Source organism: Mustela putorius, unplaced genomic scaffold (genome assembly GCF_011764305.1).
Source record: "Mustela putorius furo isolate JIRA1106 unplaced genomic scaffold, ASM1176430v1.1 tig00003962_pilon_pilon_pilon, whole genome shotgun sequence".
Classification (NCBI taxonomy): Eukaryota; Metazoa; Chordata; class Mammalia; order Carnivora; family Mustelidae; genus Mustela; species Mustela putorius.
In genome coordinates this window covers 15,438,936-15,453,926 of record NW_025422106.1, presented here as the reverse complement: position 1 = coordinate 15,453,926, position 14,991 = coordinate 15,438,936, and the positions used below count along the sequence as shown (strand labels likewise).

Here is a 14,991-nt window from a genome sequence, read left to right as displayed (position 1 = left end):
CACAAGAGCTAAATGAGTGAAATTCTTAATTATAAATTTTGATTTCAAATTTGTGTGTGACTTGCAATGCTGACAGTCCTCTCCTGGATTTTATTTTTACCAGTAGTACTTCCTCAAAACTTCAAGCAAGCTCACCTCATGGGTGTCTCTCTTCAGTGGAGGAAGGCTGGTGCTTCATGGGCTCTTATCTGCCACAGAAATGTTTACTAGTTCAACAGAAGCAGCATGCTCAACCTGAAGAGTCCTCTGTGTTATCCACACACTCAAAGAACTAAAGAGTCAAGAAGACCCGCTGCCCTAGGCTTTTGATACTGAAACTATTCTGGGACAAAGAAGTTAAGACCAGCAGTTACATGTGAATTTCAAAAGGGCCCCTTTGTCCACAGAGACTTCGAGAAGACAGGGGGGAAAGCTGGCCAAACTGTCGGTGCCATAGTAGAGGTGGCTAAAATTGGGTCAGTGCTAAGAGCGAGGACAGCAAGTGGCAAGGTGGGAAGGCCATGGGCATATGTGACATTGTGTGGCCGGTATGGCCACGAACTCAGCACCCACACTTTGCCCCCTTCCCGGTAACAGGTGGAATATGGAGCTCTTCCACCAACTACTACTGCCCACCACAAGGGATACCAGAGAACACAAATACGACTTCTCCCAGCAATCACTCAGATTAAGAGGCTCTGATGCTCCTTTTGATCCTTTCTTTAAACTTTTAATTTATATATAAGTAGGTTTTAAAGTTATGACTATTTTAGAGAATCTGAAGAAAACTTTTATAAGTGAAGAAAGTACTCATGATTTATGGAAAGCCAGAAAACAGAGCACATAACCATTTTCTAGGATGCCTTACAGAAGAAATTTAAAAAGAACTACAAATCTCACAGTCGGATTATTCTTCCTTTACCCCTCCAGCTAAGAAAAGGGATAGCCCTGAGGGTATTTTCTAAACCTACAGAACTGCAGAACATTCTACTGCAAGGACAGAAGCAAACTGTGAGCAAATACCAGGCACTGTAGGTACTCAGCCAATACCTGTCCTGACACAACCCGCCACCTCTGCCTCTCCTATCTCCCTTCCCCCTCTCCCCTCCTCCCACCTGTCTCTCCCCGCACACACTCCAAACACACCTAGCTTTAAATCCAGCTACAACACCACACACAGGCAATTAGAGTTAATCTGGCAACTGCCTCCTCAAAAGCAGAAATTCTGTTTCAAACCCAGTTTTAACTCCTTTTACTATGGTACACTAAGGAAAACTGGGGGAAAAGTATGTTTTAAAGATTGTAAAAGAGTACTTTATTCCCATAGTGAAGAAGCTGTGGTTCCTCTGGAAAAGCCAGGGAAAGAGGAGCCTTCTTGGTCTGTGCTCAGCGCCTCCTAAAGGACCCACACATGCACACGAGCATTCTCGGAGGGTCCTCTGAGGATCCTCTAACAAGGACTGGCCTGGGTTCCTGCACACACCACACACTAAAACTTTGCGCTGCCGGCCTACACATTCAGGGCTGGGCACACGGCAGGCATTCACCAGCACAACACAAATCACCACATCAAGGCATCGAGCGGCCCCAGAAGTAGGAATCACCCAAAACCTTTATGAGACTTTAGGTAGGGGCGTCTGGCTGGAAGACTGCGCAGCTCTTGATGCTGGGGTTGTGAGTTCATGCCTGACACTGTGGGTGAAGATTACTTTAAAAAAAAAAAAAAAAAAACTTAAAAAAAATCCTCTCCCCCCCCCCCAAAATCCTTTAAAAAATATAAGACTTCTAGGTAACTAGACACTTTTATTCTTCACTTTGCATATTTAAATTTTCCTATAACTACACATCTGTTTGGGGAAAAAAAAAAAAAAAAGGAAGAATTTTTCTTTGGTATTTGTCAACCCAATAGAGTGGAAAACCATCTCTGCCCTTTAGGTAGCATGTTGGTCCAACCCATACAATTAAACCTGTAAGTATATATAAATACACTAGTACATAAAGGCCCAGGGATCAGACCACTTCATTCATTCACACTGTGGTTATCCAAACATACTGTGATATCCAAACATACTGTGGTTCAACAACAAATACAATGAATTATAAATTCAAGGCTGACACCACGGGAGGAATGTAAATTGGTACCAACCACTCTGGAAATGAGGCATCAGCTAGTAAAGCTGCAGATAAACACACCTGTAGGCCCTGTTCTTAACTGCCCCAGACCAGAAACGACCCAGCTATCCATCAGCGGATGATGGGTAATTTGTGCTACGTTCATACAAGAATGAACTAATTACAGTCACAGATAACAACATGAATGAATCTTTAAAAAAATACTGTGCTGCAAGAATTTAAAAAAACTGTGTGCATGTATGTACATTCCTATATACACACATGTATACACACACACTTATACGTTGTTGACCCCCCCAAAAAAGTATTTAAAAGGATACCTACTTTGATTCCATGTGCATAAAGGTGAAAACAGACAAAATGAAACTTGTTTAGATATTAATATTTAGGGGGGAAAACGAGAGACAAGAAAAGAAGCGATTTCCACAACAATGAAGCTAGGTTACTTCTGGGGTGAGGGGAGAGGCTGTCCTTGGGAAAGTATGGAAGGAAGGTGCTTCTTGACCTTCTACAGCTGTGCATTCTTAAATCATTAATTTATCCATTTGTTTTATACGCTTTCCTGTGTGTTACAATTCGTAATAAAGAAGTTAAGTAAGTGAAATGTTGACGTCCAGGAATTCAGAACCATTACAGTTCTGGCCAATGTGGGGAAAGAACACTTCCTCTCTAAATGTCACTATTCTGTGAAGTGTGTAAACCTGGCGATTCACAGACCTATACCCCGGGGGATAAAAATATATGTTTATAAAAAATAAAAAATTAAATGTCACTATTGACTCATCAGTTTCATCAATTTTCAGGGACCTTATCTGCCTTCCCCCCAATATTCAACACTGGGCCTTCAGCATGGCAAAAGTCCTCTAATATATAAACTCTTTTTTTTTTTTTTTTTTTTTTTAAAGATTTTATTTATTTATTTGACAGACAGAGATCACAAGTAGGCAGAGAGGCAGGCAGAGAGAGAGAGAGGAGGAAACAGGCTCCCTGCTGAGCAGAGAGCCCGATGCGGGACTTGATCCCAGGACCCTGGGATCATGACCTGAGCCGAAGGCAGCGGCTTAACCCACCGAGCCACCCAGGCGCCCATAATATATAAACTCTTGATGTGAATTCTGTTTGAACTCCCGTGTCTCCTGAAAAGTACTGATTTGAACTGCATCCACATTAACACTTCCCTGTTTCTCAGAGCAGCTTTACATAAATAAAGCTACTACCTTAAATGCTCACCCTGTAAGTTTATACCCAGGTGCTGTTGCTCTAGCAACTCTCCCTGCCTTCTGCTCCTTCTTATGCTTCCTTATAAGATAAAGACACTAGTAGTCCTAGAAAATTTCTTTAATGGAAAAGTTTTCATTTTTAACCAAGAGTAACACCTAGGATCTTAATGATTGAAGTGCTCTGAGGCTGTTTAAGAAGGGGTCATTTGCCCATCATCTTGAGAAATACTACTATGCAACAGAGGTAATGAACCTTTACAACCAGCTGTACTTAAAACGCATGCTACCTGTTCTAGACAGAAGCCAAATCTCTACGAACAGGACTGGTTAATTTTATTATTCATTTCAATTAAAAAATCGCTTTGTGCAGATATTATAAAAATGCTTAGAAAAGTCTAAGAGGATACACACGAATCGATAAAGATACACACAGCAGCTACTTTTGGAAAAGAAACTAAAAAGAAGGCTTTAACATTATCTGTAAAGTTCTAAGTTTTACAGAGATTATTAATGAGCATTTTCAATCCACCCAAATCCCAAATACAAAGGAATTCCCCGAACACACATTCCTCTCTAAAGACCATCATTTAAAAATGTTAAGGTTTAAAAAAAAAAGTTAAGGTTTTCATGCTAAAGTTTTAAGGGACTTCCTGGATTTATACACCTGACCAGTATATTTTATATGAATACACATTTATGCCGTTCTATTAGGGAATATTATAGAAATCATACCTGCATTCAACCAATATGAAAGATTTCAGATGAGAACTCAGCATAGACACGTTTGACACTGACGTTAAAACGACTTGGAATGAAGGAAACCGTCTCCTGCTTTATGGGGGAAAGCCAAAAATATCAAGCAACTACCTTCTCCTCCCCCAAGCGTCAGAAGATGAGTCAGAGCTGGAGGCAGGAATAGGGCCCATGTGTCAAGCCGCCTGTGCAGGGCGCCTTCCTACCTCCACCCGACAACACTCTTCCCCCACCCAGGGTCAGGGTTCCTGCCTCAGCCTGTCCCTGACGTGAATTCTCAGGTGTCCCCAGGAAAGAAGAGACAGTTATTCATTCCGGGGGCACCTCATTCTCTGCATTTCTAAAGGGAGCCCAAGAATGGGTGCCTTTATGGGTCCACAACAACTAACAATCACCAAATGCAGCTCAAGGGAGTGGAGCTTCCAGACACACACACACAACTTTGCAAAGAAGGCAGCACCTTTGTTCCCCTCATTTTAAACAACAGGAAACATGGAGGGAGCAGCTGTGACTTGTCCAGAATCACTTAACTTTGTGACAGAGCTGACAGTCTCAAGCACAGGGCTGCTGACACCTGGCCCCAGCCTCTTTGACTTTTAACTGATCTGTACAACTTCAGGGAAGATGTTCCAACATTCCATTTTACTTCTGTAAATGTAAGGAATCAGGACCTGGTTCTTTGCCTCTGTTTTTACATCTGTAAAACGGGATGGCAATGCTCTCTGCCTACCCCTCCTATAAAACTACAAAGAACGGCTAGTTAACACTTGCCAAATGCCTTGAGGTCCTGCTGGATGAAAAGTACAAGGTAGATTGTTTGTTTCTTTTTTAATCCCTAGACAGTAAAACTGCAATTGTAAGTCACTCCTCCTTCCCTTGCCTCTGGGACGCCCAGTTACCATAACACTGGCTGGTACCAATGGCAACATCCACCTAAATAAAATATAGTTATACAATCCACTAAGGCAGCTCCAGCAGGCGACTCCTCTCACAAACAACTCAACTTGCTTTGAAGCGAGGGTACTTAGGAGAAATAGAGAGACACGTTAGCACTGTGCACCCCAATCTACCACCGCAGAGAAACACTCAAGTTGAATACTTGGCATTGCTGAAAGTCAAGTTGCTTCTATCAATGCACCAAAAACCTATGAAAGATGCAAAGGGCCGCCGACAGCTCGAGAGGCTCGGAGCGAGTGGATGAGGACCGCCGGCTAGGAGGTGGAGAGACCGTGGCGCGGCCGGAGTGCAGAGGGTCAGGAAGAAGGAGGAGGGGAGGGGAGCCTACAGGACGCCGGCCAAGGAGCCCGAGGGCCGGTACGCGGGGCCGGGGCGTCGGTCGCACCAGGGCGCAGTCGGGGGGCGCGCACCCACAGCCGGCGAGGCGGGGAGGTCGGGCGGCGAGGAGGGGGCGCGGAGGAGTGCCCCGGGCCTCGCCCCTCCCGGCCGCCCAGAGGATGCGAGAACCGCCCGAGAGCAGGTGTGGGGGCCGGCATAAAAAGTTTCCAGAAACGAGGGTCGCGCGGGGCCCCGGCCGCCGGGTCCCGCCAGTGTCCCCCCAAGAGTCGCGTCAGAGCCAAGTCCCGCCCGCTCCGCCCCCCGCCCCGGTCCTCGCCGGGGCCCGCGGCCCCCTACCGGCTCGGCCCCGCGGCGACTGGCACTCCGTCCTCCTGCGCGGCTCCCGGCTTCTGCGGGCTGCCCGCCGCGCGTGCCCCTCCTTCTCCCCCCGCCCGCGCCCGGGGCGGGCCGCGCGCACGCTCCCTGCGCCCCGCCGCCCTCTCCCGAGCGGGGGGCGGGCCCCTCGGGGCGGGGGAGGGGCTTCCGCGCAGGAGGAGCGCTGCGGGGAGGTGGGGGGAGCCGGCGGGGAACGCGCGGAGCGGCGGGCGTAGCGCGTGCGCACTGCTCCGTTGACCGCCGAGCCAAGCCGCGGGGCGCGCCCCCTACTCTTCTGGGCGCCCCTCGGGCCGGCGCCCCAGGAGTCTCCTCATGTGTTTCACAATATACGACCCCTCTCGTCGCCACTTCAGCGTTGGGGCTGAGACGCAGGGGTGGCGTAGTGGGGTACTTCCTGGACGCGAGAGGGTTAAAGGCAAGGCGACAATACAAATATAAAAGGTGTGAAGACTGCAGTAAGTGACTAATCACCGCCTCTCACCCCACCCCCACCTTATATCCAGCACGGGAGAGCCCAGGAGTTGGGACCAAAGAGTAAAGGGAAAATAAACCTCACGGCAACTGTTGGGTGAATTTGCTTGGGCAGGGTACAGGCAGTTTCTAGAAACTCTGGAAGGCTAGTGCGTCCGAGACTCCAAAGTAGCTACAGATATGGCCATCTTCTGCCGGCCCCGAGACCGCCGACCCACCACCCTACCCCGCAGGTGCCCTCGGACTTTCAAAACACCGGATCCACAAACCGTGCCTCCCAGGTAGAGCTGCAGCGTGTCCGAAGCCCAGGCTGAACCCGTGGATTCGCGGAGGGCTTATTTGCTGTGTCACTGTGAGGGGCTTTTCAAATTTAGGTTTGCCCATCTGTAACATGAGTAGATGCGAACGGACTTTTTGAGCACGACCTGCCCTGGCAGGTGAGGGGGGAGGTATAAAGGACTTCCTCAAGGCTCTGCAGTGAGTCAGACACTTAGGAGTCCTGACCAAGCCCAGCCCCTTTACTCACCAGCCCCCGCTCCTCGCTCCTCACCGTTGTAAATCGTTGGCACCGAACTGCTCAACAGTCTAAACAGTAGTCCTAGGTTTGGGGGGAGGGGGTGGGGCGCGGTGGGAGGGGGTGGAAAGGCTTTACATCTCCCCAGTATCTTCAACCAAAAGCTTCGAGGCTTTTTCATGCTCTTCCTGATCTCTGACGGGATTCAGAGTCATCCCGTGGGTGCAGGAATGTCTAAAAGTTCTGTTTTCCAGACAAAAATATAACATGAAGGCATTTTAGTGATAATCGTATGGGAGCTAAAAAGGCCTGGACTGGAGAGATTTATTTTTGCTTTCATTAAAGAGGAGAGTTAAAGCTTTAAAATTCGGCAAAATTAATCTTTCGGCAAGGGAACAAAACAATCCGATTCAAGAAAAAACAACTAGGAGTTCAAATCTTGCTGGGAAAGGCATTTTTTCCGGCACTAAATTGCTCCACCATCAATTTGTCTAGTGACTTATTTTGACATGTGAACACCGAAATAGCAAAAACTCTAATAGAAACGATCGTATGCAGCTTCGTTTCTCCCCCGCCCCCCAGACCTTCCTCAGTCAATTCAATGACTCAGCAACACAAATAGATACATTCCTCTTCGGATTCAAGCTTGTTTGTTACACAAGACAGGTTTCCAGTACAGCTCTGGTTAGTAACAAGGAGTTGGGCATTTTCACGCATTATAGGAACTAAGTCTACCCTAAGAACCATTATCCTCATCAGTGAAAAGGAGGGAGGAAGGCAGGCTAAAATAGAGTTTGTGTTGAGTGTGATGTATGTGCAAAGATCTAGAGAATAAGGAAAGTAGAAAGAAGTGCTAAAGTCTGTAAGACCATTTAGTGATTACATATATGCCGGTGGGCAGGATGTGCTTTACACCTTTAAGTGCAGGCTGACCTATGCCTCTACAAAAATGCAATTTGAAAGTGTTACCTTCTAGACTGTCCAGTAGAACTTGGGGTGATAGAAATGTTCTGTATCTGCACTGTCCCACACAGTAGCCACTAGCCTCACATGGCATCTGAGCACTTGAAATGTGGCTCTAGTGCATCTGAGACACTGGATTTTTTATTTAATTAATTTTAATAAATTTAAATAGCCACATGAGGCTAGTGACTGCCTTACTGGACAGCACATTACTAGACTGTACACAGATATTTTTATAAAACTATGTTATATGCAGATACATCTTAGAGGCCATCTGCTACAAAAGTAGGACTTGTCTATGCCCAGCGAAGGGGTGGTTGATCCTGACTACGTCTGAATGAACAAGCAGTGCCTGACAGCAGTGGGGCTTGAGTGCAGAATGAGAGCTGATCTGATTAGATGCAGTAAGTAGAGGGTAGAAACTTCTACTCTGCTTGGCTTCTGAAGTTTGCTTTTCCAAAAATGTTCTCCTAATTGCCTGGGCAATGCCTTAGATTAGGCTAATCAGACCTTTATGAGTCCCTTAGAAAGAACAGTTGCATCTTCCATTCGTATCATTGCCTCTGGTTAACAAATTGGCAACAGCTTTCATGTATCTGTCAGCACTGGGAAACAGCTGTGATCAAGGCTCCTCTGATCTACAGAAGTTTGCAGAAGTCTGATTTCCGGATGCCGTCAGGTCCCAAGGCTCACAGATGTTTCGAACACCTGCTTGCTAATGCTCCTAATTCCAGAGTATCTTTAAACCCAGAGAATCTTTAAACCCACACACACACACACACACACACACACACACACACACACACAATTTTATCTACTACAGATTTTGCTGAAGGCTTGTGCTATTTTGTAAGATGTAAGATACCACCTTATATGGCTATCATAAGGATTAACTAATTGTATTACATGTAGAATATTCCAAACTTTTATTTTTAGTTTTCATCATTCTCATAAAATATTTTTCCATTAATAAGGAAATGTCACATTACCAAAAAAAAAAAAAAAAAGAGAGAGAGAGAGAAAGCATCACCCATAATTTTACAACCTTACCAAAACAACAGTTAGCAACTTTTCTTTCTGGTCTTTTTTCTATACATGATTTTTTAGTTTTATTTATATAGTTACAATAGTGTATGTACAGTTTTGTAACCTGACTTCAAGCTTCTTGAGGTAGATAGGCATTATATAAGGGAATATTACAACATACCCATGATAACTAGGTCATTTAATATCTGTGTCTGAAGTTTTCTGCCCTTAATTCAGCCCTGGGGCAGTTAACAATGATGCACAGTGATGAGAATTCCAAAGAAACATCCTTGAAAAAGGCACATTTGCCTGTTTTAACATTTGCTCTTTGTCTTTTAGATCTTACTGTCCCTCTGTGAGACTTTAGCGTAGTATGAATTGTGTGGTAATGGAAAATCAAACGCCGTTCATACCTGCCTGGAGTTGCATGAAAATATCAAAGGTTTGATGGGAAGGAAAAAAGAAAGGAGGTGCCAGGTGCATTATCCCACTTCTTTTTCATCACACTAAGTCAGGTAGGTATTATCAACCACACATTAGACATGAGGGATTAAGAAACTTGCCCAAGATTGCATTATTATTTTTTTTAAAGATTTTATTTATTTATTTGACAGACAGAGATCACAAGTAGAGAGGCAGGCAGAGAGAGAGGAAGGGAAGCAGGCTCCCTGCTGAGTAGAGAGCCCAATGTGAGGCTTGATCCCAGGACCCTGGGATCATGACCTGAGCCTAAGGCAGAGGCTTTAACCCACTGAGCCACCCAGGTGCCCCCAAAATTTTTGATTTTAAAGAAAACTTTAAGGAATGGTAAATGAAGAAATAAGATATTTCCCCCCAAGAGTGAGTTAATCATCTCTGGTAGTAAAAATACCAGAACTGCTAAGAGATCCACTTTTTTTTTTTTTTAGATTTTTTTTGTTGTTGTTGTTATATTGGGCAGTATATAGTATATCATTTTTTGGTGTAGTGTTCAGGGATTCATCAGTTGTGTATAACACCCAGTGCTCATCACCACACATGCCCTCCTGAATGCCCATCACCTGGTTACCCCATCCCACATCCCCCTCCCTTTTGTAACCCTGAGTTTGGTTCGAGTCCAGAGTCATGGTTTGTCTCCCTCTCCAATTTCTTCCCATTTTTCCCTCCCTTCCCCTGTGTCCTCCACACTGCTCCTTATGTTCCACATATGAGTGAAACCATACAATAATTGTCTTTCTTTACTTATTTCACTTACATCACTCAGCAAAATCCTCTCCAGTTCCATTCATGTCAATGCAAATTGTAGGTATTTATCCTTTCATGGCTGAGTAATATTCCATTGTATATATGAACCACATCTTCTCTATCCACTCATCTGTTGAAGGGCATATCAGTTCCTTCAACAGTTTGGCTATCATGGACATTGCTGCTATGAACATTGGAGTGCATGTACATCCGGGGTAACTTATGCCATTCTGCATAATTACTACAACATCAAAGACAAAAAAAACCTGATCCCACTCAAGGGGAGTAAATGTCCATGTCAACTCAAGAGCTTGAAGACTTCCCCTCTAAGTTATAAATTGGTACTTAGGCCAAGCCTTTGACTTTGTAAATGAAAGAGTGGAATGTGAATGGGGGAGGGGGTAGCAGAGGTTCCCAGATGGGTTAAAAGGCGCTCTCTAGGGACGCCTGGGTGGCTCAGTTGGTTAAGCCGCTGCCTTCAGCTCAGGTCATGATCCCAGCGTCCTGGGATTGAGTCCCACATCGGGCTCCTTGCTCCGCAGGGAGCCTGCTTCTCCCTCTGACTCTGCCTTCCACTCTGTCTGCCTGTGCTCGCTCTCGCTCGCTCTCTCTCTGACAAATAAATAAATAAAATCTTAAAAAAAAAAAAAAAAAGGCGCTCTCTAACCTACTATGTTGTTCACCAGCTCTCTGCTTTGTCAAATAGTAGCAAATCTCTGTTACAGGAAGTTGGATGCCTCAATTTTTCAACAGACCTAAGATATACAGACTATAGTTGCAAACATATCTTGACAGCAAAGCGTGTCCCTAGAGCCCTGGAGCAATGTGTGGTTACATCCTGGATGCTAATCAGGGGTATCCCCTTTCACCGGAAAGCCTCTAAGCTCTAAGGCCTATATCCACCCCATCTTGCCACATCTGCTGGAAATCCATGGCTTGCTTTTATCCCTCTCCTAGTTTCCATGGAGACCCAACAGTTTACTTTTTCCCCCAACTCTAAGCCATGGTTATTTTTAACTGTAAAACTCTGAGCCAGGTCACAGCTGGGATCTGGAAGATGCAATGACGTCTATAGCCACCCTTCTCTCCCACAGACGCCTTCTTTTCTGCAGTTGCTGGGGGCGGAGGCACTCCTGGGAGATTTTGCTCTCAAAAGCATTTTGCTTTGCATCATGAAGTTAAACCTATGCTGACTTCGATCTGACAGGTGTCCTGAATCTTGAAACCATGCACGCCCGAAACAAGGCAAAGGTTTTCGTGGGGTTGGGGAGGAGGGCTGCCAGGTAAGCTTGACGTTGCTGTCACAAATCTGTGGCCAAAGCTTAGGTAAATACCCTCTGGTAAAAATATATCAGAGTGCTCTCCTCTGGGGAAAAATAAGGGCTCTGGTTCCTATCCCCAGTAGAGTGGCTTTTTCTGCTGCGGCCTGCCCCTGGTTAAAAAGAGGCTCTTGAACAAGATACTGTACGGAAAAACAGTTCTACCTCTCCAAAGCCGGCAGCAAATTCCCATGGGGACAGGGTTGGAACCCTGCTGCTCCCTCCCCCTCTATGGAGAATTCAGATCAGTCCACCCACTCCTCAGGCCCCTTGTACTAGGGAGCTAGTGTCTTCATGGCTTTTTTTTTTTTTTAATTATTTGACAGATCACAAGTAGGCAGAGAGGCAGGCAGAGAGAGAGGGGGAAGCAGGCTCCCCGCTGAGCATAGATCTGGATGGGATTGGGGGCTCGATCCCAGGACCCTGGGATCATGACCTGAGCCGAAGGCAGAGGCTTTAACCCACTGAGCCACCTAGGTGCCCCTCTTCATGGCATTTCTGAACTCTTCAATCCATTTCAATATTTTTTTGGGGGGAAAGCCCTGGAAATTGCCCTTCTCATCTTAAACAACATTCTAAGATTGAAAATGGGCATAAAACACAAGACACTTAGCTCCAATTCAGTATTTTTTTTTTAAGGTTTTATTTATTTGATGGAGATCACAAGTAGGCAGAGCAGCAGGCAGAGAGAGAGGGGGGTCCCAGGACCCTGAGATCATGACCTGAACCTGAAGGCAGAGGCCCAACGGAGCCACCCAGGTGCCCCCCCCCCAATTCAGTATGTTTCCTTACAGGACACACTGACTGGGAACATTAAAAAATTAAGCACCAGGGTACCTGGGTGGCTTAGTCGGTTAGTGTCTGCCTTCAGCTCAGGTCATGATTCTGGCTGGGGTCCTGGGATCAAGTCCCACATTAGGTTCCTGCTTAGCAGGAAGTCTGCTTCTCCCTCTCCTGTCTTTGTCAGATAAGTAAATAAAATCTTTAAAATTAAGCTTCTCAGTGCAAGTCCCATTAATTTTTTTTTTTTTAAAGATTTTTTCTTTATTTATCTGACAGAGATCACAAGCAGGCAGAGAGGCAGGCAGAGAGAGGAGGAAGCAGGCTACCTGCAGAGCAGAAAGCCCGATGTGGGGCTCGATCCCAGGACCCTGGGATCATGACCCGAGCCGAAGGCAGAGGCTCAACCCACTGAGCCACCCAGGTGCCCCTCCCATTAATTTTTTATTTCTTAAAATAATACATTTTTATGTTTTTAAGGAATTCCCTAAATGAGGGGTGATACTAGGGGAAAATCCAAATCAGAAGTTATCTATTGTGGGAGGCCTGGGTGGCTCAGTGGGTTAAGCCGCTGCCTTCAGCTCAGGTCATGATCTCAGGGTCCTGGGATCGAGTCCCACATCGGGCTCTCTGCTCAGCAGGGAGCCTGCTTCCTCCTCTCTCTCTCTCTGCCTGCCTCTCTGCCTACTTGTGATCTCTCTCTGTCAAATAAATTTAAAAAATCTTAAAAAAAAAAAAAAGAAGTTATCTATTGTTTAATGGGAGAAAAGAGAAGGTTAGGTCATTGCAAACAATTTCAGAAACAGAGTATATACTTGGCAGATAGCTCTCCAAGGAGGTGACACGTATTGGAAGTGTGATGACTTGGCACTTGGCTGTCAGTTCACTGAAGAGGGGTGATAAGATGACAGCATTTCAACATTTTTACTTTGATTAATAAAGTGCTGGTTTCTTTTTTTTTTTTTTAAGATTTTATTTATTTGTCACAGAGAGAGAGAATGAGAGAGCAAAGCAAGGGGAGTGGGAGAGGGAGAAACAGACTCCCCGCTGAGCAGAGGGCCCAATGCAGGGCTCAATCCCAAGACCCTGGGATCATGACCTCAGCCAAAGGCAGACGCTTAACCCACTGAGCCCCCCAGGTGCCCCTAAAGCCCTGGTTTCTTAAAACAACTATGAGGTCTCCTCCTTTCCATATTTCCTAAGATGCTACTTCTGTTGAACACAACTCTGGCCCAGGGCAGGATGATTAGCAAGCTTCTACTTGGAGGCTTTCTACCATGGAAGACCTCAGGGGAAACCAGAACAAGCCAGAAAAAGTGTTGCTTGGTTAAGAATGAGAGATTAATTCAACCAAATAATTAGTGTGGTGCCACAGAAATCTACCTCCTGTGCTCCAAAGTAGAAAATAAGTGCCTCAGCCTTAATTATACAGTCCTGAAAGACACTAAACAAGTCTGGGCTGGCAAAGGTTAACTACAGGGCTTGCAGAAAAGACAAAGGGAAGTACATCTATTAAATTAAAAAAAAAAAAAAAAGTTTTTTTGGTAACTCTGTTTTGGGTTTAAACCTTTTGATGGTCAATTTCTGGATTCTTATCTCAACTTCCCCATTATTCCTGCTCCTAACAGGAAAGAGGCCCAGTACACAATACATACCAAGCAAGTAACTCATCCTGACAAAGGACTTTTAATGTCAGATGTAAGACAGTCACCCTTCCCTTAAATACCTGTCTCTTGACTTGTAAGCCTGGTCAGTCAAATCAAAGAGCAGTTGATACTCTTATCATAGCACATCTCAACTGACAGAAGCTGAGGCAACTGGCAAAACTGAACCAAAAAAAAAAAAAAATCCCATTAGTTTTAGAAACTGGCCTTCCCAGCTTGTCTCAAATGATTCACCTGTCCCTACCTCCCAGCTCCCAACACCTCAAAAGCAGGAAACTATGTTCTGGTGCATACTTCGATAGGCCACTTAGGTTCCAAAATACTCATTAAATACTCAAGTACTGTTCTCACAAATTAAATGCCTATGTCGGCATGCCTATTACTATCCTATCCAGGCTGCTTTGACCCTGTTGGGCAATCAGAGATCCTGCTCCATCTCACATCGCACTCAGAAGAGGTAGTTATTGGGTCTGATTGAAGAGGAAGTCTTTGTCTTAGTTTTTACACAAGTCTACAGGAATAGCTGTGTCCCTTTCTGGGAGGTCAGGGAGAAGTGAACCACATCTGGCTAAGCACACTGGAAAGGAAAGAAAACTTCGAGATCAGTACTTCCAGAACCAAACTTTAATTTTTCGATAAATTCAGACAAATGAAAAAGCAGGTACATAGGCGTTGTGGGAAAGCTTTTTTTAACCGTAATACAGTGTGTATCTGGAAGGTACTGACAAAGACATCGTTCAAAATGGATGGGCAAGGGCGCCTGGGTGGCTCAGTGGGTTGAGCCGCTGCCTTCGGCTCAGGTCATGATCTCAGGGTCCTGGGATCGAGTCCCGCATCGGGCTCTCTGCTCGGCAGGGAGCCTGCTTCCTCCTCTCTCTCTCTCTCTCTGCCTACTTGTGATCTCTCTCTGTCAAATAAATAAATAAAATCTTTTTTTTTTTAAGATTTTATTTTATTTATTTGACAGACAGAGATCACAAGTAGGCAGAGAGGCAGGCAGAGAGAAAGAGAGGGAGAAGCAGACTCTCCGCCGACGCGGGGCTCGATCCCAGGACCCTGGGATCATGACCTGAGCCGAAGGCAGAGGCTTTAACCCACTGAGCCACCCAGGCGCCCCAATAAATAAAATCTTTAAAAAAAAAAAAAATGGATGGGCAATATTCCAGGATGCAGTCTAGAACCAGTACCACTCTCTCGCCCAGAGTTAAGTGGAAGAGTGTTCCAGATGAGTTTTTCCAAGCTTCTCTTTACAACTTGGGTCTCTGATCCTTTAC

General features: G+C 45.4%; 1 protein-coding gene across 3 annotated transcripts in view; it reads right to left on the bottom strand.

The window, feature by feature from the left end:
• Positions 1-6,624, bottom strand: part of DUSP14 (dual specificity phosphatase 14) — a 28,781-nt gene extending 22,157 nt beyond the window's left edge. The window contains exon 1 of one of the 3 annotated variants that reach the window (XM_004747171.3): positions 6,497-6,624. The gene's annotated coding sequence lies outside the window, so the exon portion shown is untranslated. Of the gene's footprint in view, positions 1-4,064; positions 4,642-5,717; positions 5,845-6,496 lie in introns of those variants that run through there. The other 2 variants (XM_045070190.1, XM_004747172.3) reach the window with 2 other exon arrangements.
• Positions 6,625-14,991: the final 8,367 nt, after the last annotated feature.